The sequence below is a fragment of the Hyla sarda genome, chromosome 6, assembly GCF_029499605.1.
Source record: "Hyla sarda isolate aHylSar1 chromosome 6, aHylSar1.hap1, whole genome shotgun sequence".
Lineage (NCBI taxonomy): Eukaryota > Metazoa > Chordata > Amphibia > Anura > Hylidae > Hyla > Hyla sarda.
This window is the reverse complement of record NC_079194.1, coordinates 244,890,403-244,912,107: the sequence shown is the minus strand read 5'-3', so window position 1 is coordinate 244,912,107 and position 21,705 is coordinate 244,890,403. Positions and strand designations below refer to the sequence as shown.

At 43.2% G+C, this 21,705-nt stretch overlaps 1 long non-coding RNA gene across 1 annotated transcript; it reads right to left on the bottom strand.

The window, feature by feature from the left end:
• Positions 1-6,058: 6,058 nt before the first annotated feature.
• On the bottom strand, positions 6,059-6,656 carry LOC130276889 (uncharacterized). The gene is made up of 3 exons (XR_008845281.1): positions 6,500-6,656; positions 6,227-6,398; positions 6,059-6,125 (listed from the first exon to the last, which is right to left on the bottom strand). It is a non-coding gene; the product is annotated as an uncharacterized LOC130276889 (long non-coding RNA).
• Positions 6,657-21,705: the final 15,049 nt, after the last annotated feature.

The following is a 21,705-nucleotide window of genomic DNA, read 5'->3' as shown; positions in this document are numbered from 1 at the left end:
TCCTTTTACCCCTTATGAAAAGGAAAAGTTGGGGTCTCCACTAGCCTGTTAGTGTAACATTTTTTTTTTTTTTTAAACTAACATGCTGGTGTTACCACATACTTTTTATTTTCACAAGCGGTAAAAGCAAAAAAAGACCCCCAAAATTTGTAACGCAATTTCTCCTGAGTACGGAAATACCCCAAATGTGGGCGTAAAATGTTCTGCGGACACACAACAAGGCTCAGGAGTGAGAGCGCACTGTGTACATTTGAGGCCTAAATTGGTGATTTGCATAGGGGTGGCTGATTTTACAGCGGTTCTGACATAAACACAAAAAAAGAAATACCCACATGTGACCCCATTTTGGAAACTACACCCCTCACGGAACGTAACAAGGGGTATAATGCCCCTTAACACCCCACAGGTGTTTGACTAAATAGTTGGATGGGAAAATGAGAAAAAAAATTGTTTCGCTAAAATGCTGGTGTTACCCAAAATTTTTCATTTTCACAAGGGAAAATAGGAAAAAAGCCCCAAAAAATGTGTAACCCCATTTCTTCTGAGTAAGAACATACCCCATATGTGCATGTAAAGTGCTCTACGGGCGAACTACAATGCTCAGAAGAGAGGGAGTGCCATTGGGATTTTGAAGAGAAAATTTGTCTGGAATTGAAGGCCATGTGTGTTTACAAAGCACCCATAGTGCCAGAACAATGGACCCCCCCACATGTGACCCCATTTTGGAAATTACATCCCTCACGTAATGTAATAAGGGGTACAGTGAGCATTTACGCCCCACAGGTGTCTAACAGATTTTTGGAACAGTGATCCTTGAAAATGAAAAATTTAATTTTTCATTTGCACAGCCCACTGTTCCAAAGATCTGTCAAACGCTAGTGGGGTGTAAATACTCACTGCACCACTTATTAAATTCTGTGAGGGGTGTAGTTTCCAAAATGGGGTCACATGTGCGGGGGTCCACTGTTCTGGCAACAGGGGGGCTTTGTAAACGCACATGCCCCCGACTTCCATTCCAAACAAATTCTCTTTCAAAAAGCTCAATGGCGCTCCTTCTCTTCTGAGCATTGTAGTGCACCAGCAGAGCACTTGACGTCCAAACATGGGGTATTTCCATACTCAGAAGAAATGGGGTTACAAATTTTGGTGGTCATTTTCTCCTATTACCCCTTGTAAAAATGTAAAATTGGGGGAAAACACAGCATTTTAGTGAAAAAATTATATTTTTTAATTTACACATCCAACTTTCACAAAAAGTCGTGAAATACCTGTGAGGTGTTAAGGCTCAATGTACCCCTTGTTACGTTCCTTGAGCGGTGTAGTTTCCAAAATGGTATGCCATGTGTTATTTTTTTTTGCTGTTCTGGCAACGTAGGTGCTTCCTAAATGCGACATGCCCCCCAAACACCATTTCAGCAAAATTTGCTTTGCAAAAGCTAAATGTGACTCCTTCTCTTCTGAGCATTGTAGTTCGCTCGCAGAGCATTTTACGTCCTAACATTGGGTATTTATAAACTCAGAAGAGAAATGGGGTTACAAATTTTGGGGGGCATTTCCTCCCATTACCCTTTGTAAAAAAATGATAAATTTGGGGAAAAAACTGCACTTTAGGGAAAATTTTTTTTTTTTTTTCATTTACATATCCGATTTTAACGAAAAGTCGTCAAACACCTGTAGGGTGTTAAGGCTCACTGGACCCCTTGTTACGTGCCTTGAAGGGTGCAGTTTCCAAAATGGTATGCCATGTGGGGGTTTTCTGCTGTTCTGGCACCATAGGGGCTTCCTAAATATGACATGCCCCCCAAAAACCATTTCAGCAAAATTCACTCTCCAAAATCCTATTGTCGCTCCTTCCTTTCTGAGCCCTCTACTGCGCCCACCGAACACTTGACATACACATATTAGGTATTTCCTTACTCGAGAGAAATTGGGTTACAAATTTTGGGGGGATTTTTCATCTATTACCCCTTGTAAAAATTCAAAAACTGGGTCTACGAGAACATGTGAGTGTAAAAAATGAAGATTTTGAATTTTCTCCTTCACTTTGCTGCTGTTCCTGTGAAACACCTAAAGGGTTAAAAAAAACTTTCTGAATGTCATTTTGAATACTGTGAGGGGTACCGTTTTATAATGGGGTCATTTATGGGGTATTTTTAATAAGAAAGCCCTTGAAATCCACTTCAAAACTGAAGTGGTCCCTGAAAAATTCAGATTTTGAAAATTTTGTGAAAAATTGGAAAATTGCTGCTATATTTTGAAGCCCTCTGGTGTCTTCCAAAAGTAAAAACATGTCAACTTTATGATGCAATCATAAAGTAGACATGTGAATCAATATATAATTTATTTGGAATATTCATTTTCCTTAAAAAAATGCAAAATTTTCAATTTTTTCATCAAATTTTGGAATTTTTCACCAATAAATTATGCGAGTATCGACAAAATTTTACCACTAACATAAACTAGAATATGTCACGAAAAAAAAATCTCGGAATCAGAATGAAAGGTAAAAGCATCCCAGAGTTATTAATGCTTAAAATGACAGTGGTCAGATGTTCAAAAAATGGCCGGGTCCGTAAGGTATATTTATGCTGGGTCCTTAAGAGGTTAAAAATCTTAATCCTTCCAGTACCTATAAGCTGCTGTATTCTACAGAGGAAGTTATTTTCTTTTTGCATTTCTTTCCAGTCTGACCACAGTGATCTCTGCTGACACCTCTGTCCATGTCCGGAACTGTCCGTAGTAGGAGAAGTTTACTATGAAGATTTGCTCCTTATCACAGAGAGCACTGCGGTCAGACCGAAAAGAACTACACAACTTCCTCTGTAGCATACGATAGCTGATAAGTACTGTAAGGATTAAGATTTTTAAGAAGTAATTTACAAATCTGTTTAACATACTGGCACCAGTTGATTTAAAAAAAATAAAAAAATGTTTTCCCCCGGAGTACCCCTTTTACATAACACCTGTGAATTCTGCACTACGAATATCACCAGCCACTGAAGAGAGAGGTCATCCAACAACTGAAGTCCCCAAAAAAATCTGCCACTAAATCCCTCAAGCAACCATTCAGCCCCAGTCCAGAACCATCTGACCCGACCACAGGGACCAGTATGGAGGAGAACAGGGTCCAGGCTGTAAAATAGAAGAACACCGGAGCAGCCAGATACACTGACTCTAAGGCTGAGCCTCATACTTCTACAGAAGCTACAGAGTTATAGGGAACAGTAAAAATGAAAGTATTACAACCCCCACTGTGATCCGTCTGTGCCCCCCTAAGGCTCAGGGTTGGAGGAGGCACAGGTTGAACAGGCACACTACAATTGGATTTGTAGTACTGTAGTTGTTAAAGAAAAATAAGATGTTTTCATCAGGTTGCCCATAGCAACCAATCAGATCGCTTCTTTCATTCTTGAGAAGACCTCTGAAAAATAAAAGAAGTGATCTGATTGGTTGCTATTGGTTGCTATGGGCAACTGGACAACATTTCCTCTCCACAGGTACATTTCCCCGATTGTCTTCATATTTAGGATGAGAATCTACTGACAAAGTGAGTAGCCAACCATTTCTGGGCATAAAACTCTGTAAGAGACAGCAGACTGGGGGCGTCTGTGGTGGACATGAAGGGGGAGGGGTGGGTGGGTCCAGGGAAAGTTAGATTTGACGTCTGCAACGCGCGTTTCTCACTGAGTGACAGGTCTCATCCCAGGTATTGCAGGGGGACCCCCCACAATCAGCTACTTATCCCATAACCCATGGATAGGGGATAAGTTAATTTTTGCCATAGTTCTCCTTTAATAAGCCACAACACACCCAAAATCGGTCCCAGCCAAACATTGCTTTGTATCCTGCCATTTCTCCCAGCTGTTCTTTTTCTACCTGCTTGTAAGGCATGCCTACACTCTCTAATTCCTTAACCCCTTAAGGACCAAGGGCGTACAGGTGCGCCCTTGGTCCTGCTCTCCTGATATAACGCGGGGTTACACAGTAACCCCGCGTCATATCACGGCGGTCCCGGCGTCATAGTGAAGCCGGGACCCGCCTCTAATAGCGCGCAGCGCCAATCGCGGCGCCGCGCGGCTAAAAGCGCTCAGAGCTGAGCCGCGCGGCTAAAAGTGAAAGTGAAAGTTGCCGGCTAGCTCAGTCGGGCTGTTCGGGATAGCCGCGGCTAATCGCGGCATCCCGAACAGCCTCCTGCCTCCTCGTGTTCCGATCGCCGAATGACTGCTCAGTGCCTGAGATCCAGGCATGAGCAGTCATGCGGCAGAATCATCGATCACTGGTTTCCTATGAGAAACCAGTGATCAATGATGAAGATCAGTGTGTGCAGTGTTATAGGTCCCTATGGGAGCTATAACACTGCAAAAAAAAAGTGGAAAAAAAAAGTGAAGAAAGATCATTTAACTCCTCCCCTATTAAAAGTTTGAATCACCCCCCTTTTCCAATAAAAAAAAACACAGTGTAAATAAAAATTAAAATAAACATATATGGTATCACTGCGTGCGGAAATGTCCGAATTATAAAAAGATATCATTAATTAAACCGCTCGGTCAATGGCGTGCGCGCAAAAAAATTCCAAAGTCCAAAATAGTGCATTTTTGGTCACTTTTTATATATTTTAAAAAAGAATAAAAAGATTAATAAGTCCTATCAATGCAAAAATGGTACCGTTAAAAACTTCAGATCACGGCGCAAAAAATGAGCCCTCATACCGCCCCATACACGGAAAAATAAAAAAGTTATAGGGGTCAGAAGATGACAATTTTAAACGTATTAATTTTCCTGCATGTAGTTATGATTTTTTCCAGAAGTCCGACAAAATCAAACCTATATAAGTAGGGTATCATTTTAATCGTATGGACCTACAGAATAAAGATAAGTTGTCATTTTTACCGAAAAATGTACTAAGTAGAAACGGAAGCCCCCAAAAGTTACAAAATGGTGTTTGTTTTTCAATTTTGTCGCACAATGATTTTTTTTTTCCGTTTCACCGTAGATTTTTGGGCAAAATGACTGACGTCATTACAAAGTAGAATTGGTGGCGCAAAAAATAAGCCATCATATGAATTTTTAGGTGCAAAATTGAAAGAGTTATGATTTTTTAAAGGCAAGGAGCAAAAAACGAAAATGCAAAAACGGAAAAAACCCCGGTCCTTAAGGGGTTAAAGGGGTACTCCGCCCCTAGATATCTTATCCCCTACCTTAAGGATAGGACATAATATGACTGATCACTGGGACCCCCACGATCTTCATGCAGCACCCCAGGCTTTCTGAATAATATATTTAGAACTCTGGGTTCTCGTGGTTCGGGTCGTCACGCCACGCCCCTTCCATTTATGTCTATGGGAGGTGGTGTGATGTCACAAGAAGGTGTGTCATGATGTCACGAATCTCACCACAGGAACCAGTGATCTAAACATACTATTTAGAATTTTGGTTGCTGCATGGAGATTGCTGGGGTCCCAGCAGCAGGATCCCCTTGATCAGACATCTTATCCCCTATCCTTGACATAGGGGATTAGATATCTAGAGGCGGAGTACCCCTTTAAGGGACAGTTCACGTACCCAAAGGTTGATCCTTTGCAACCGTATGACCCCTAGCAAGTTCCCTGCATGAGTCCCATTCATCAGAAAAAGGCTTGTGCATGGAACTTGCTGGGTGTTCTACGCTTGCCTCATAAGCTGCACCACCCAGCACCAGTTACCACTCTGCACCGCATTATGCAAATCGTGCAGGAGAGCAGCTTTGGTCATCCATGTTTTGCTAACTCTATTTTAACACAGAAATAAATAAATGAGTCGAACAAGTCAAAGAACAGTTTAAAAAAAGGGGAACTTTATTTATAATTTATGAAAATGTTTGTGTAGGGGATTTTTTGTAACCTCCCATCACTCACAAAGAGCGTACAGTAACTAATACTCAGGACAGGAAAAACCTCCAGAGGGGAGGAAACCTGTAGGGAATCCATGGCTACTGTATGGCCCTTCCTCTGGGCATACTAAAGGAGGTTACCTCTATAATTTGGGGAAATGTGTCTGTGTATGTGTGTGATTCCTAGGGCTGTGCCTTCATCCAACGTCTTGCTGGAGGTCCGGAAATGCTACTCCATGTCCTGGAGATAGTGCATCTAAGATAGGGGAAAAAAAGATAGATTATTTACATGTTTATCATAGAAATACACATGGAACTGCACTAAAGACCTTTTGGACACAACAATGTAACACTTACCAGTCACAGTCATGTGCATGACTTTGCATTCCCGCGTCCCTACACAGTGTCCAGCACCGGCCCCTCACTGATGAAGAATGAACAGGACCAGTGTTATTTCTGGGGCTGTGCCTTCATCCAACGTCTTGCTGTAGGTCCGGAAATGCTACTCCATGTCCTGGAGATAGTGCATCTAAGATAAGAAAACAAAAGGTAAATTATATACATGTTTATCATAGAAATGCACATGGAACTGCACTAAAGACCTTTTGGACAAAACAATGTAACACTTACCAGTCACAGTCATGTGTATGACTTTGCATTCCCGCGTCTTTGCAGTGTCCAGCACCGGCCCCTCACTGATGAAGAATGAACAGGAGCAGTGTTATTTCTGCTCAGTGCTGCTCTCTGGTGGACAATGGTTATGACATCACATGTGTGACACGCTGTTACCTCCTGGGAGTTCTATTTCACTAGTGCTGCTCTCTGATTGGCTGAAAATAAAAAAAAAGTTTTATAATATATTCTGTATGACTGTTATCTAAGGTTTTTCACAATTTTTTTTAATAAAATGGCGCTACTCCCTGTGGGTGCATTATATTTGTTTCTCCCAACCAGACATTCTGTATATGTAATATCATCTGGTGGCCCCAACAGCCTGGGCCCATAGGTTTCTTACATAGATCAGTGCTGCTCCGGCATGCTCAATGAGCAGCGCTGGCCGCCGGGACATCTGACTAATGTTGCTCGCGAATATTCGCAATGCGAATTTTATTCGCAAATATAGCACTATATATTCGCAATTATGACTATTCGTTTTTTTTTTTTTCACAGTACACATCACAGTGATTATCCCTCTCTGCTTCCAGCTTGTGTGGTGTAAAGGAGGCTCTAATACTACTGTGTGAGACTGGCTCATTTTTGCATATGTGAATTTTTGTGAAAATAAACGCGAATATTACGAATGTGCGAATTTAGCGAATATATGACGAATATTCATCCAAATATTCGTGAAATATCGCAAATTCGAATACGGCCTATGCCTCTCAACACTATAACTTGTATGCATCATTTTCAGCAGATTTCTGCTCTGCAGGCTTTATCTAGAATTTGCAGTTCTCTTAGAGCTTAGAGAAGCTCCCTCCTCCTCCCTCTATAGACTTGTATTGCTTGTCTTGCAGACACAGGAAAAGTGGAGAAGGAAGTTTAATAACAGGAGAAAAAAGCATTTTTGTCTGATCATATATATTACAAACTTTTTTATATTTGTTTGTACTCTATGCAAAATGAGTTTAATTGACAGGGCCTGTTTTATGCATATTGGCATGCTATATTTTTTTCTTGTGCTATTGGATATATCAGTCCAACCACCGAGCACCACTATCCACTTAGCCAGTGTGCAGCACCATTACAGTTTTCCACATCTCTCTGACTGCCCTACTAGCTTCTTGCACCAAGTGGGGTTTCTCTGCACCCAGTAACTGATGTGGTGCCAACAGAAACTGATGAAGAGGCAGAGCCCTATAGTCTGTAGATAGGAAACTAACCAGCTGTAGGACATTGTGTGTAACATGGCTTTCGCTCACAAGGGCCTGACACTGGCCAACGTCAGGAGCACCTCAGTAATCGAATGATGACAGACAGTCGGCCCGACGGTGTCATGAAAGTAGGCATCCCACAGTGAATATCTCTACTAGAGAAGTTTCAGATGAAACCTGCGGGCTGCAGGATAAATAACGATCCTGAGGAGGAGGGGGTCCCACCCCTTGAAACGCGTAGTCCACAGCGCTATGAATAAATAATCCTTTTTTATTCAATAATTCTAATTGTTCAACTCGGTTTCTACACACTACCATCGGGAGAGCACCAGGAGGATCGTTATTTATCCTGCAGCCCGCAGGTTTCATCTGAAATTCTGCTGACCGTCCTGAGGATTCCAGCGACGGGCATGATCCAGGCAGCACCCCGGCTACACACCCAGAGATTGGGTAATCAAGCTTCAGTAAGTGTTGTACTCTGAGCATAACACCAGCAGTTTAACAGAACCTATTGTTGCTAGTGGTAACCTCGTGTATATAGTGTAACGGCACATGTTTGCGCTTTTGTCCGTTTTTTCTTTTTCATATATTACAAGTTACTAGAGCACTTTGTCAATCTGGGTATGATACAGACACATTTACTACAGTTTTATTAGAATAAAAGAAGCACCAAAGAAGCACCCCTGCCTGTGTGTTTGTCTGTCTCGTACCTGTATGTGTCACTTGGATCTTCAATAAACTGCATCTAGCGTGGTAAATCTGTGCACTCAACATAGCAGTGCCAAGTGTGTTCTATTGAGAGACTTTATTATAATAATTCTTGCTTCTTGACAATCGTGTATGAAGAAGAAAAACTATGGAATCTCCCAAGTATAAATCTCACTGCTAAATAATATACTAATGGAAATGAAGGAAAGCAAAGTTTGTTCCATTGTTTATAAAGCCACAGTTGAGTACTGATGGTACTGCAGCCAAAAACAGGAGCCAAAGTATTGTGTGGTGTCCCTGTACCGCATTTTATACGGTACTTATTTCCTTGGTCCCCATAGCCAGAGTCCCTAGGACGTAGGGATCCCTGTAACCTAGTCTACCCCTAGTCGCCTCTATTCTAATGTATAATCAGTCATTTATGCATAGGTTAATGTAAATAGCATGATAGATGTAAATAAATGGTTAATTACTTGTTTCCATTGGCGTTGCAGGACCTGCGGGTCATGTGACAAGGTGAACTCTATGGTATTTGGCTTAAGGACCTTAGGAGGCCCTGTGACATAAGCAATCCCATCACACCATGTAAGGTGAATGGCAGATGTTCGGACCAATCAGATTCGCCATGCCCCCTGCCCATAAAAGGGAGCGGCGGACATGTTTCTCTCTCTTACCTCACGGGCTGTCAAGCAAGCAAGACCGGTACAGCAGTAATCGGAGTGAGTTAGGCCCGAGCCTTGCGGCAACGGCTGAACAATTATAATTATAGAGTGTATCACCTCCCAAACACTCTGCAGCATCTCCGGACCTAATACCTCCCCTAAATCAGGACAAATCTGCAAATATCTTCCTAATTAAGAGACTTATTGTCTATCTCAAGATCCACAACTACTGCCAGTCGTTAAGTAACCAAAGGACTGTTTGTATGAGACTGTTACTGTGCATTGAATATTGCAAGCACTTCAGTAAACGTTATTCAAGTTCAAGTTCAAATCTCCTCGTGGACCTTCCGTTATTTTATGCACCTATCGTTACTGGGAAGGGCGGTGATAGGCCGGAACACTGATTCAGCATACCAGCCCTCAGCCTGGCGTAACGAACTCTAGGGTTAACATTAACCCCTTATATACCTATACCATACCACCACTACCATACACCCCCCAAGGGCTACCACAAGTGCTTATATGTTCCAGTCACTAAAAGGATATAAAAGGCAAGGAAATTTATTAAAGGGGTAGCACGAGACTATAAATTTAGTTTTTGTTTTTTTTCCAGTAATAGTGTCACTCTGTTCATGAGCCATGTTTTTTACTGCAGTTCAGCCTTATTCAAATAAATGGGGCTGTGTTGCTAGTACAAATGCTGCCTGTGGACAGAAGGGGTGCTGTTTCTGGGGAAAAAAAAAACATTTTTAATCTTATACAACCACTAGCTGAATACCCGGCGTTGCCCGGTTTTTCCTTCCTAATCCTTGTTGGGGAGGAAAATAAACAAAGGAGGAAGCTTTTGACTTCATATCCAGTCCTCATATATTGTTGTCATATCCCAACCCCACATCCCGACCTCCTATCCCGTCCTCCTGTCCCGACCTCCTATCCCGTCCTCCTATCTCGTCCTCCTATCCCGTCCTCCTATCCCGTCCTCCTATCCCATCCTCCTATCCTGTGCTCCTATCCCGTCCTCCTATCCTGACCTCCTATCTCGATCTCCTATTACGTCCTCCTATCCTATCTTCCTATCTCGACCTCCTATCTCGACCTCCTATCCCGTCCTCCTATCCAGTCCTCCTATCTCGACCTCCTAACCTGACCTCCTATCCCGTCCTCCAATCTCGAGCTCCTATCCTGACCTCCTATCCTGACCTCCTATCCCGTCCTCCTATCCCGACCTCCTATCCCAACCTCCTATCCCAACCTCCTATCCCAACCTCCTATCCCGTCCTCCAATCTCGAGCTCCTATCCTGACCTCCTATCCCGACCTCCTATCCCGACCTCCTATCCCGACCTCCTATCCCGTCCTCCTTTCCCGTCCTCCTTTCCCGTCCTCCTTTCCCGTCCTCCTATCTTGACCTCCTATCTCAACCTCCTATCCCGACCTCCTATCCAGTCCTCCTTTTCCGTCCTCATATCTCGACCTCCTACCCCATCCTCCTATCTCGACCTCCTATCCCGTCCTCCTATCTCGACCTCCTATCCCGACCTCCCCTCTAGGGTTGCCACCTTTCCCTCAGAAAAATACCGGTCATGGGTGTGGCTATGTGGGAGTGGAGCTACAAAAGGGGAGGGGCCCGATTGCACAGGGGCTGAGGGATCAGGGTTTAAGAAATGGCACAGGGGATGGGAGGGGGGTTTAAGAAATGGCATAGGGGATTGGAGGGATACAATATAAATGCGGGGGGAATTTTCCTATATCGCACAAAAAATGTACATTTAGAGAATACCTACCAAAACCCTATTTATGCCAGCGGCGGCGGTAGTGGTGGAGCGCGACAGCAACGCTGGCTCTCTCTGATGACGAGTGACGTCCCCCTGCGCAACGTCAGATAAACGGGCTAATCAGACAGTATCCCACATGACAGATTTAGATGCACAGGCTCAGCAGATAGTATCCCACATGACAGATTTGGATATACAGGCTCAGCAGACAGTATCACACATGACAGGATTAGATACACAGGCTCAGCTCACAGTATCACACATGACAGGATTAGATACACAGGCTCAGCAGACAGTATCGCACATGGCAGGATTAGATACACAGGCTCATCAGGCAGTATCGCACATGACAGGATTAGATACACAGGCTCATATCCCACATGACAGATTTGGATATACAGGCTCAGCAGACAGTATCACACATGACAGGATTAGATACAGAGCGCAGCAGATAGTTTCACACATTAAAACATTAAATCAGTTTTTCCCAACCAGGGTGCCTCCAGCTATTGCAAAACTACAACTCCCAGCATGCTCGGACAGCCAAAGGCTGTCTGTGCATGCTGGGAGTAATAGTTTTGCAACAGCTGGAGGCACCCTGGTTGGGAAACACTGCATTAAATACACAATTTTGCAGAGAGGTCTCACCAGTCTTTTGTCTTCACTTTCTCCTTTCCCTGGGCGGCTCCAGGTTAAGGAATGTCCGGGGTTGAGGAGGAATGGGGTGGGCAATTATTTATTCCATGGGGCCACATGAGAAACTAAAAATATTGTGGAGGGCCGGGTAGTTTTTCCTCAGATTAGGCAGCATAGTTGTCCCCCAGATTAGGAGCATAGTTGTCCCCCAGATTAGGAGCATAGTTGTCCCCCAGATTAGGCAGCATAGCTGTCCCCCAGATCAGGCAGCATAGTTGTCCCCCAGATCAGGCAGCATAGTTGTCCCCCAGATTAGGAGCATAGTTGTCCCCCAGATTAGGCAGCATAGCTGTCCCCCAGATCAGGCAGCATAGTTGTCCCTCAGATCAGGCAGCATAGTTGTACCCCAGATTAGGAGCATAGCTGTCCCCCAGATTAGGAGCATAGTTGTCCCCCAGATTAGGCAGCATTGTTGTCCCCCAGATTAGGAGTTTAGTTGTCCCCAGATTAGGCAGCATAGATGTCCCCCAGATTAGGCAGCATAGTTGTCCCCCAGATTGGCAGCATAGTTGTCCCCCAGATAAGGCAGCATAGTTGTCCCCCAGATTAGGCAGCATAGTTGTCCCCCAGATTAGGCAGCATAGTTGTCCCCCAGATTAGGAGCATAGTTGTCCCCCAGATTAGGCAGCATTGTTGTCCCCCAGATAAGGAGTTTAGTTGTCCCCAGATTAGGCAGCATAGATGTCCCCCAGATTAGGAGTTTAGTTGTCCCCAGATTAGGCAGCATAGTTGTCCCCCAGATTAGGAGCATAGTTGTCCCCCAGATCAGTATAGTTGTCCCCCAGATTAGGAGCATAGTTGTCCCCCAGATTAGGAGCATAGTTGTCCCCCAGATCAGTATAGTTGTCCCCCAGATTAGGAGCATAGGTGTCCCCCAGATCAGTATAGTTGTCCCCCAGATTAGGAACATAGTTGTCCCCCAGATTAGTATAGTTGCCCCCAGATAAGGCAGCATAGTTGTACCCCAGATTAGGAGCATAGTTGTCCCCCAGATCAGTATAGTTGGCCCCCAAATTAGGAGCATAGTTGTCCCCCAGATCAGTATAGTTGGCCCCCAAATTAGGAGCATAGTTGTCCCCCAGATCAGTATAGTTGTCCCCCAGATTAGGAGCATAGTTGTCCCCCAGATCAGTATAGTTGTCCCCCAGATTAGGAACATAGTTGTCCCCCAGATTAGTATAGTTGCCCCCAGATAAGGCAGCATAGTTGTACCCCAGATTAGGCAGCTCCCCCCCCCCACACACACACACTGACACATATAAACACAGACACATATAATCACACACAGACACATATATACACAGACACATATAATCACACACAGACACACATATACACAGACACACATATACACAGACACATGTAAACACAGACACATACACAGACACATGTAATCACACACAGACACATATATACACAGACACATATATACACAGACACATATATACACACAGACACATATATACACAGACACATATATACACACAGACACATATACACAGACACATATATACACAGACACATGTAATCACACACAGACACATATATACACAGACACATATATACACAGACACATATATACACACAGACACATATACACAGACACATATATACACAGACACATGTAATCACACACAGACACATATATACACAGACACATGTAATCACACGCAGACACATATAAAAACAGACACATATATACACAGACACACATATACACAGACACATATATACACAGACACATATATACACAGACACACATATACACAGACACATATATACACAGACACATATATACACAGACACACATATACACAGACACACATATACACAGACACATGTAAACACAGACACATACACAGACACATGTAATCACACACAGACACATATATACACAGACACATATATACACAGACACATATATACACACAGACACATATATACACAGACACATATATACACAGACACATATATACACACAGACACATATACACAGACACATATATACACAGACACATGTAATCACACACAGACACATATATACACAGACACATGTAATCACACGCAGACACATATAAAAACAGACACATATATACACAGACACACATATACACAGACACATATATACACAGACACATATATACACAGACACACATATACACAGACACACATATACACAGACACATATATACACAGACACATATATACACAGACACACATATACACAGACACACATATACACAGACACATGTAAACACAGACACATACACAGACACATGTAATCACACACAGACACATATATACACAGACACATATATACACAGACACATATACACAGACACATATATACACAGACACATGTAATCACACACAGACACATATATACACAGACACACATATACACAGGCACACATATACACAGACACATATATACACAGACACATGTAAACACAGACACACATATACACAGACACATATATACACAGACACACATATACACAGACACATGTAAACACAGACACATGTAAACAGAGACACATACACAGACACATATAATCACATACAGACACATATAAACACAGACACTCACCCGCCCTGCGCAGCAGATGGAGACAGGATACACGGCCTCTCCTCCTCTCCCCTCCCTGCTCTGCCTATGGAGGGTTGTAAGACTGCACGGCAGAGGGAAGGAGGGGGAGAGAGGAGACAGGAGGTGCACGCCCCCTCCCCGCACTGTACAATCTCTTCCTGTCATCGCACGGAGCTCTCCCTGTCACAGGCTGGTGGTGTCAGACCTGGGCATTGTACGGCCCGACAGTCAGTTGGCTTTGTATCGGGGGCTGAAACTGTAGTGCGGCAGCCTGCAGGTCATGAAAGAAGTGCTCTTCTGGGGATGCTGCTCAGTCCGCCCCTGTCAGGGAATGAAAAATACCGGCCATTACATGGCCGGAATTTTTTATCCAAACTTACCGGCACAGCCCGGAATCTAGATGAAAATACCGGCAGGGTGGCAACCCTACTCCCCTCCTGTCCTCCTATCCCGACCTCCTATCCTGACCTCCTATCCCCGTTCCCTATCCCGACCTCCTAACCCGTCCTCATTAGTGTTGAGCGGCAACTCAAAATTGCGAAAATTATCATATGTAAAAATTAGCATATGCAGAAAGTAGCATAAGTGGAAATTGGCAAATGTGAAAATTAGCATATGCAAATTTTTGCATATGCGAAAATTCGAGCACCAGTCTCACACAGTAGTATTAGAGCCTTCTTTACACCACACAAGCTGGAAGCAGAGAGGGATCATCACTGTGATGTGTACTGTGAAGAAAAAGAAAACAAATAAAAAAAACGAATATTCCTAATTACGAATATATAGTGCTATATTCACGAATATTAGCGAATTTGCGAATATACGATATTCGCGAATAAAATTCGCATTGCGAATATTCGCGAGCAACACTAGTCCTCATATCCCGTCCTCATATCTCGACCTCCTATCCCGACCTCCTATCCCGACCCGTAATATGCGACCAGGTATTATTGAAATCGCTCCAGCCCAACGGAAATTATATGGAAACATACATTTCCCATTGATTTGCATGGGACTTTTAACAAAAACCCCGACCCTCACAAATGGGGGTAGTTAAGGGTTAAATTTACTATCCTATATTTTAAATGGACATATAAGTAACATGTGACAAAGTATTATGGAAATATCTCCAGCCGTGTGGAAGTTATGCAGTAACATGTATTTCCCATTGACTTGTATGGGACTTTAAACATAAGCCCCGTCCCTGGCAAATGGGGTGAGTAAGGGTTAAATTACCTACCCTATGTTTGTTGTTGATATATAAGTAACATGTGTGCCAAGTTTCATGTTAATATCTTTAGCCGTTTGAAAGTTTTTGTGGAACATACACACATACACACATAATACATATATACATACATACACACATACATACATACACACATACATACATACATACACACATAATACATATATACATACATACATACACACATACATACATACATACATACATACACACATAATACATATATACATACATATAGACATACATACATACACACATACATACATACATACACACACACGTTGAGATATATATATATATATATATATATATGTATGTATATATATATATATATATATATATATATATATATATATATATATAGATTTAAAAGGCAATATGGAGCCTGGCATGCCTCCTTACTCATCCTCATCTCCCAGACCCCCCTTGACTGCCAAACAGGGCTCTGTACATTAGTCAAGGCTTAAAGGTGAGGATGAGTAAGGAAGCATACCAGACTGTGACATTTAAACAACTCGGCTCCACCTTATTGACTCTTGGCTGGGAAATAAAAAGCCATTTTTTTAAGTTTGACAACTAGGAGCAGCTCTAGAAGAGGTGAAATAAAAGTGTGTGTTTGTATCCTAATAGCTATTAAACAACGTCAGAAGCTCTAAGCATCGAATAGACATAACAAAACAAGCATAACATATTCCATTTCTTTAGGTCCTAATATACACTGATCACAACTGCAACATCAAGAAGGAAAAGATAGACATGTTAACGATTTGTATATTATAAAAACACTATTAAAAAAAAATCTTGGTTTATTCAGTATTGAGTATGAGCGTCACAGACAAAAATACATGCCTTGGCCTGCTATCAATGAGGTTATTAATGGCTGTGTGGTGTGAGGAAACTTCCCCCTTGGGGTCACAAGTGATCAAGGTTTGCGGCTGGCAGCTCCCTTTGCAAATGCCGATTAATGATGTTCTAGATGTGCTCGATGGGAGACAAGTCTGGAGATGCTGCAGGCCATGGTAGCACATTTACGCAGGCTGCTCACAATAGTACAAGCACCCTGCGGCCTAGCATTCAAAGAGATGGCCATACCACTGGTTCCACAACCAAATACAGTAAATGTAATGCCAAGCTATGAGTGTACCTGAAATAAAGACTAGAGGGGTTCAGATATCTTTGGCTATTATAGTGTCAAGATAAAAGTGAACTCAAAGCTGAAGAGAATAAACTTTCATAACATGTCATGTTAGCGCGATGTGCCATAGGAGATTGGCGGCAGGACCAGGCAATCAATCAAAGCCGAGATCCCACCACAGCTGCTGAGACCAGGATCGCGTCAGTCTCGGCAGCATTTACCCCCATTTATGCCATGATCAATACTGATCACGGCATCTATGGGATTGACAGGGGGAAGGGGCTCCCTCTGTTCCAAAACGGCAACCCAGTGATGTGATCGCAGGGTCCAGTTTGTTGCCATGGCAGCAGGAGGCCAGTTGATTGCCTTCTTTCTGCCTAGTGGGGCAGCCTGTGAGGTGCAGTCATAGGCTGGATCGTACAGTTATACTGTGCTACACAACAGATGTACTGCAGCATAGTATAACAGTAAAAAAGTAAAAAGTATAAAAATAAAAGTTTTTTCAACAAATAAATAAAGTGTAAAAAAAATTAAATAGAGGCCATTTTCCAATAAAGTTATCATATCACCAAAACAAAAAAAATAAAACCCCTAAATCTATACATAATAGGTATTTCAACATTTGTAATGACCACAGTGAACGCTGTAAAAAAACAAAAAACAAACAAAAAAAAAGTGCAAAAATCGCTAATTTTATTCCAAAATGTGGAATAAAAAAGATCAAAAGGTAGCATGCATCGCAAAAAATGTGCCAATAAAAAGTACAGCTCATACAATGGCGTTGGACGAAAAATCTAAAACTTATGGCTGTCAGAACATGACAACACTAAAAAGGGAAAAGAAGGATTTTGTTGTGAAAAGAACATAAAAAGCTTCAAAAATTGGGTATAGTTATACCGACCAACAGAATAAAAATGACAACATTTTTACCGCACAGTGATTGACATGAAAAGAGTTGATAATATTTTAGAGTTCTTCACAAAAATTGCTTTATGTATCAACAAAGATTTACCACTAATATAAAATATAAAAGTACAATATGTCATGAAAAAACTATCTCAGATTTACATCATTCAGTAAAAGCATGTAAAAGTTATTACAACCTTATTACAACAAAATGACACATGCCAGATTTGAAAAATTGGGCTTGGTGGCAGATGTGATTTGGGGCCCCCTAAGGCAGTGGCGTTGTGACCGGGGTGCAGGGCCAACCCCCCCCCCCCCCCCGGAAATCAATTGTAGAGAGTGAGCAACAGCAGTGAGTGACATCTTCACCAGCAAGCCCCCCAATTCCAACCCCGTCCCCTTGTGTGTGGCGGAACATGGATGGCTCCGGACCTGCAGAGTGACTCACACTGTAGCATTGCGACGTGACACCACGTCCGCCAGCACCCCCCCCCCCCCCGTAAATCACTTGCAGAGTTAGAGTGACGTTTTCAGCAGCAAAAGCACCAACCCCCCCCCATCCTCATCACGTCCTCACTAGTGGCGCCACTACACAACCACATTCCTCCCCCCCCCCCGGCGGCACGTGTGCACTTTCGAGGCTGCTACCTAGGATGTCAGGCGGCGCGCTGAGTCCCGACTCCCTCCAGCCCTGGTCCTCCTCACCAGTCTGGCAGCACCACAGACAACGTGACTGCCACCACCGGTCCTCCACTGTTGTCCGGCGACTGGGGTGCATCTGACCCCTGTAAGGTACTAACAGGGATAATGGGGTTGCTGAGAGGCTCTGGGGGGTGCCACTGGCAGGAGGATGATCCTCCTTATGTATGATGAGGGTGCTACTGATCAATGATGGGGGTTCTGCACCCCCATCATCCATCAGCGGGATCATCCTCCTGGATGATGGCGGGTGCCACTGGCAGGAGGATGATCCTCCTTATGTATGATGAGGGTGCTACTGATGAATGATGGGGGTGCTGCACCCCCATCATCCATCAGCGGGATCATCCTCCTGCCAGTAGCACCCCCATCATCCATCAGCAGATCATCCTCCTGGATGATGGGGGGTTCCACTGGCAGGAGGATGATCCTCCTTATGTATGATGAGGGTGCTACTGATGAATGATGGGGGTTCTGCACCCCCATCATCCATCAGCAAGATCATCCTCCTGGATGATGGGGGGTGCCACTGGCAGGAGGATGATCCTCCTTATGTATGATGAGGGTGCTACTGATGAATGATGGGGGTGCTACACCCCAATCACCCATCAGCAGGATCATCCTCCTACCAGTAGCACCCCCATCATCCATCAGCAGATCATCCTCCTGGATGATGGGGGTGCTACTGGCAGGAGGATTATCCTGCGAATGTATGATGGGGGTGCTAGAGCCGGGGGGGGGGGCAGTAGCACCCTCATCATCCATTGGGAGGATCATCCTTCTGCCAGTAGCACCCCCACCATCCCAAATGATGGGGGTGCCACTGCCAGGAGTATTATCCTGCTGATGCATGATGGGGGTGCTACTGATGTATGATGATGGTGCTACTGATGTATGATGGAGGTGCCACTGGCAGGAGGATGATCCTCCTTATGTATGATGAGGGTGCTACTGATGTATGATAGGAGTGCTGCACCCCCATCATCCATGAGCAGTATCATCCTCCTGCCAGTAGCACCCCCATCATCCGTCGGCAGGACCATCAGAGGGTGCAGTTTTTGGCAGTATTTTATTCATTGGGGTACAGTATGTGGCAGTATTTTATTCTGGGTGTTCAGTGTGTGGTAGTATATTCATAGGGTGCAGTATGTGGCAGAATTATAATGGGGCAGTGTGTGGTAGTATTATATTCAGAGGGTGCAGTGTGTGGTAGTATTATATTCAGAGGGTGCAGTGTGTGGCAGTATTATAGTCAGAGGGTACAGTGTGTGGCATTCTTATGTTCAGAGGGCACAGTGTGTGGTAGTATTATATTCACAGGGTACAGTGTGTGGCAGTATTATATTCAGATGGTGCAGTGTGTGGTAGTATTATATTCAGGGGGTGCAGTATGTGGCAGAATTATATTTGGCGGGAGGTTCAGTGTCTTGCAGTATTATATTCAGAGGGTGCAGTGTGTGGCAGTCTAATATTCAGAGGGCACAGTGTGTGGCAGTAGTATTATACTCAGAGGGAACGGTGTGTGGCAGTAATATTATACTCAGAGGGAGCAGTGTGTGGTAGTATTCAGAGGGTGCAGTGTGTGGTAGTATTATATTCAGAGGGTGCAGTGTGGCAGTCTAATATTCAAAGTGCACAGTGTGTGGCAGTAGTATTATACTCAGAGGGAACAGTGTGTGGCAGAAGTATTATACTCAGAGGGCACAGTGTGTGGCTATAGTATTGTAATCAGAGTTAGCAGTGTGTGGTAGTATTCAGAGGGTGCAGTGTGTGGCAGTATTATATTCAGAGGAAGCAGTGTCTGGCAGTCGTATATTCAGAGGGCACAGTTTGTGGTAGTATTATATTCAGAGGGTGCAGAGTGTGGCAGTCTAATATTCAGAGGGCACAGTGTGTGGCAGTGGTATTATACTCAGAGGGAGCAGTGTGTGTCAGTATTATACTCAGAAGGAGCAGTGTGTGGTAGTATTCAGAGGGTGCAGTGTGTGGCAGTATTATATTCAGAGGGTACATTGTCTGGCAGTCTTATATTCAGAGGGCTCAGTTTGTGGTAGTATTATATTCAGAGGGTGCAGTGTGTGACAGTCTTATATTTAGAGGGTACAGTGTGTGGCAGAATTTTTTTTTTGGGGGGGCACAGTGTGTGGCAATATTATATTTAGAGGGTACAGTTTGTAGCAGAACTATATTGGGGGCGCAGTGTGTGGAAGTATTATATTCAGAGGGTTCAGTTTTTGGTAGTATAATATTCAAAGGATACAATGTCTGGCCTCATTATATTATAATTGTTTTCAAATAGATTATTAGAATGCGCTGACAAAGTGAGGAGCCATCTGGGTGTCACATTCTGCAGAGAGAAGATTTAGCTGGACCCGGTGGTATGTACCATCTGAATTAGATAAGGGAAGACTATAGAGAAGACGTCACCTGTAATAACTTATTTTATTGTGCATTATACCGGACTATGTCCCATCAGAGCTATAGCCACTTGTAAGTTCTGCAGTTAACAACTCCCAGAATCCCCTTATCACTGGTTACATCATACTGGGAGCTGTAGTTTCACATTATAAAAGCTTCTTTAGTGCGTTCCCCTTACTTGGAAATTGGTATATTTGATTATAATACTGGAAATGCTTTTCTGCGATGCACTTTGGTGTCTCTCACGACAGGTTAAAATATTACTTTGGTGGAGTGTGTGTGTGTGTGTGTGTGTGTGTGTGTGGGGGGGGGTGTGTTATGGGGTGACACCATTTTCTACAGCACTGGGTGACACCAACCCTAGCAACGCCACTGCCCTAAGGCACCAGGACCCCAATGTGACTGCTATCTCTGCACCCCCTATAGCTACGCCCCTGTCTAGGGACTTGATGCAGTAATGTAGTAAAGCAGATTATCATTGATACAGATCAATCTAGGTACTTAAATCTTTAGGAAAACCATAAGGTTCAGAAAAAGTGATGAAGTCAGCCATACATTCGAGCCTTAACCCCTTCATGACCCAGCTAGTTTTGGCCTTTATGACCTAGTCTGTTTTTTCAAATCTGACATGTGTCTCTTTAGGTGGTAATAATTTTGGACTGCTTTTACCTAGCAAAGGTAGGTCAATTTTTGTTGATGCGTGAAACAATTTTTGTGAAAAAAACTCTGAAAAATTGGAAAAGTCTTCATCTCTCTATGTTTGAAACTCTTTACTTGTAAGAGAAATAGTTATGCCAAAAAAATGTAGTTATTAATTCACATCCACAACATGTCTACTTTATGCTGGAATCATTTGTTAAACATTCTTTTACTTTTTTACGAGGGACCACTTAAATTCTGCATATGTATGTGTGTGTATATATATATATATAGATATACATGTATATATATAGATATACATGTATATATATATATTTTTTTTTTTTTACTTCTGTACAACTAAACAGCTCATTAAAAAAAAAAAAAAAAAAAAAAGACTGCACTCGCTTCACCTAGAAATGAAGCATGCAGGAGGCATGGGACTGGAAAGGGACATCGGGGAAGGAGGACGGGACATCGGGGAAG